Source organism: Gavialis gangeticus, unplaced genomic scaffold (genome assembly GCF_001723915.1).
Source record: "Gavialis gangeticus isolate Ggan-Ray unplaced genomic scaffold, GavGan_comp1, whole genome shotgun sequence".
Classification (NCBI taxonomy): Eukaryota; Metazoa; Chordata; order Crocodylia; family Gavialidae; genus Gavialis; species Gavialis gangeticus.
Window position 1 is genome coordinate 53258829 of NW_017729029.1, and position 3858 is coordinate 53262686.

General features: G+C 52.3%; 1 protein-coding gene across 1 annotated transcript in view; it reads right to left on the reverse strand.

The window, feature by feature from the left end:
• The window catches only part of ATP1B4 (ATPase Na+/K+ transporting family member beta 4), a 42869-nt gene extending 42045 nt beyond the window's left edge, over positions 1 to 824 (reverse strand). The window contains exon 1 of the mRNA XM_019521589.1: positions 302 to 824. The gene's annotated coding sequence lies outside the window, so the exon portion shown is untranslated. The remainder of the gene's footprint in view (positions 1 to 301) is intronic.
• Between the last annotated feature and the right edge of the window lie 3034 nt (positions 825 to 3858).

Sequence of the window (3858 nt, forward strand, 5' to 3'; positions counted from 1 at the left end):
CTGTGTTGCACATGGCAGATTTGGGTGGGGGCAGGCAGCAGAGCAGCTGATCTCAGGCAGGGAGCAGAGCAGTAGATCAAGCAGGGAGCAGAAAGCAGAACAGCTGATCAGGCAAGGGAAGGGAATCAGCATGGCATTCAGAGAGGGAGTGGGGCTAATTTGTGGCATGCCTAACAAAAAAAGTTGTCCACCCTCTACTTTAGCTCAATCATCAGAAAGTCATGAAGGAAACATGGTTCAACATGGACATTTTTCCTCCCTCATTTTCATTGTCAAGGCCCCAATCCCAAAAAGAACTTACTTGTTGCAAGACTCCAACCAAAGCAAATGGGATTCTTCAGAGGAGATTCAGCCAGCAGAAGTCATCATAGCTGCAGAGACCTCAATGGAGCTATGACAATGTCCACAAACTGAGACTGTTCCAGGGGGTGTAGAGATCACCATGTACTTAGGTCTTCATAGCATCCAAGGTCCTGAGTATTCAAAGGTGGATGCATCTGTCAGGATTCTCCTGCATCTTCTTCTTGTGCCTACCTCACACACAACCTCACCGAATCTGGCAGTTCAGCTTCACTGTTGAGTCCTCGCCCCTCCTCTTGGTTCTGCAAAGGATTCTTATCTTCATCCCTGTTATTCCATTTTTTTTAAACAAACACCTTGAGCCCCTCACCCCAGAAATTCCTGCAAATCCCACCACAGTTCACTCCTTTTCTGAAACAAGGCTGCTTATGCCACAGAGTTCACTCCTTTTCTGCAACAAGCATGACAGCGATTAGGAACTGGTTTGTTGCGAGCACCAACTTTCATGCTGAATGATACTGGCTCATGCTTGCCTTCTTCTTAGACTCTGTCTGGAACATAATAAAGACAGTTTTAATCCACCTGGTCACTTCTAAATGCTTAATTCCACAGGTGTTAACAACCCTCTTTCCTTTTTAATAGTCTTGATCTTCCACTGATTGTGGGTCCATTGCCATGAGCTATGAAGTCAAGTGACTCCCTCAGCACTGCCTGACTAGAAATGCTGCTGCCACCACCAGACAGTTGGTTTTAAACTTTGGGTGGAGCAGGAATCAAAGGGGAGTGTGACTGCACCCATCCCTGGCTGGAAATGTCATTTATGTTTCATAGATATTAGGGCTGGAAGGGACCTGAGAAGATCATTGAGCCCAGCCCCTGCCTGAAAGGCAGGAAGGCAGCTGGGGTCATAGGATCCCAGCAAGATAAGCATCCAACTTACTCTTGAAGGTGTTCAATGTAGGTGCTTGAACCACCTCCGTTGGCAAGCTGTTCCAGACCTTGGGGGCTCGAACAGTAAAGAAATTCTTCCTTATGTCCAGCCTGAAATGGTCTTGCAGTAGTTTATGACCGTTCAACCTCATCATCCCTTGGGGCGCTCTGGTGAACAAACGTTCCCCCAAATACTGATGGTCACCCCGGTAAACTTATAGGTGGCCATCAGATCATCCCTGAGCCTGCGCTTTTCCAGGCTAAACAGCTTCATAGATCTCAGCCTGTCGTCATAAGGTCTGTTTTCCTGCCCTCTGATCATGCGCATGGCTCTTCTCTGCACTCTCTCAAGCTTCTCCACATCCTTTTTGAATTGGGGGGACGCAGTACTCCAGCTGCAGCCTCACCAAGGCTGAGTACAAGGGGAGAATGACGTCCCAGGATTTGCTTGAGAAGCATCTATGTATGCAAGTCAGCATTTTGGTCGCTTTACTAGCTGCAGCATAGCATTGCAGGCTCATGTTCATCTCGTGGTCAATGATGACCCCCAAGTCTCTTCCGTAGTGCTAGCCAGCGTAGCACTGCCGAGCCTATAAGGATGCTGCAGGTTTTTCCTCCCAAGGTGGAGAACCTTGCATTTTTCAGTGTTAAACACCATCAGGTGTTCTAAGAAGCAGCTCAGATTCTCCCCTAATCACAGGCCTCCCAGGATTGGGGCTTGTTGGAGATAGAGCCTTGTAATACAAGGGCAAAAGCTGATTGCACTGCCCAGACACTGAATGCAGCGCAGGGGAGCAGGGATCCTGCACAGCACAGCAGGCCGAGGGACACTATGCTGGTCTGCTCCTGTACAGTCTGTACTTCTCTATATGCTTGTGATCTGCACCCTCCACCTGGACACCAAGTGGCAGGACACTCTCAGTGAGTATGAGGGTCCTCGGTAGATGAGCATATACTTTACTTTGATCCCACAAGCCACTGGGGATCTTAGCTGGCAGCTCCTCCATGAAGCGGTTACCTCAGGTGTGTACCCGGTGCACTTCATGGATGCCCTGACACCTATCCCTTCTGCAAGCAGAGGGAGACCCTGGTGCACACCTTCCTGGGGCGCACCACGCGGCAGCCTCTCTACTACCTCCTGCTGAGCAGCACAGCTGGGTGAACTTTTAGTATCGAGCCTTCACCAGAGATTATGATAGTAATAATAATAAAATTACCCTCTGCCAAAGATAATGATAGTAATAAAAATTACCATTTTCGGGCCCCATTTCTGTCTGGGCCCCGGGCAGCTGCCCAGTTCACCCATGCCTGCGTGACTCCCAACACCTTACTGTTTACACAGTCCCCATCTGCAGGCGCACCGAGTCCTTGGACATCCCAGTCAATCTCCTCCTGGCCCTAGCCAAGCTCATGATCTACCTGAGCAGAAAGGAGGCTCTGGATGGGGGAGGACCCAGGCGAGAATGGGGTTGCCACCTTCTCACTCTTCCACTCCCGTCTCCAGACAGAGCTTCACAAGTTGACATCCACATGCTCCCTCCACTCACTCAGGAGGTAGTGAGCGCTGGCTGGCGTGCTCTGCTTGCTGTCCCCTTCTGGGTGCCTTGCTTTGAACCTGCAACCTCAATCCCTTTTCTGTTTTCTCTTTTGTCCCAAGCCATCGGTTGTTGTGTTCTTGGTGGCCTCCTTTCCGAGGAGGACTTATCGTTACCTGTGGCAGGGCAAGGCTCCCGTTCCCTGAGCGCAACAAGCAGGGCTGCCCCGCGGCGCACCTTCGGCTCAGCCTCCACCTGGCCCTAGCCAAGCCGTGTTGTGCCTGTCCAGGAAGGTGGCTCCGACTCCGGGCACCATTTTCCTGTCCCTGCTCCACTCGTGTCTCTGGGCAGTTTCCCTGGGACAGCCTCACAGGCATGAGCGAACCAAGTGCTCCGGACAAAAGGGGGCCTGAAAATCATTTTTTCCCCCCTTGTTGTCTGATTATTATTATCTAGGGCTGATACAAAAGTTCGCCCGGCCTCATCGGACACAGGCATGGGCGAACCAAGCGGCCCAGACAAAAAAGGGGCCCCGAAAATGATATTTCCCTCCCGTTGTCCAATTATTATCATCGTTCTCTCTGGCCAAGGAGGGCTGATACGAAACGTTCACCCAGCATCATCGGACACAGGTGTGGGCGACAAGTGACCTGGACAACAAGGAGGCCTGAAAATGTTATTTTCTCCACCTTGTTGTCCAATTATGATTATTATCTAGGGCCCAAACGAAAAGTTTGCCCAGCATCATGGGGCACAGGCACGGACGAACCAAGCCGCCCAGACAAAAAGGGGGCCTGAAAATATTTTTCCCCCTCGTTGTCCGATGATTATCATCGTTATCTCTGGCCAAGGAGGGCTGCTAGGACAAGTCTGGGCAGCAGGTCCTCGCTCCTGCCCCCGCTTCGCTTCTCTTTCACCGCAGACACGGGCCGGGGCCCCCTCAGCGGCCGGGCTCTCCTCACGCGCGGGAGGCCCCGGGCCCTGTCTCGGTGTCCTGCCCGTGAGGGGAGCAGCGGCGAGCCCGGCAGGACAGGGCAGGGCAGTGAGCTCCCCCCTCCCCGGGCGGGCGGCGCGCAGGCGCTGCGGAGCGGCG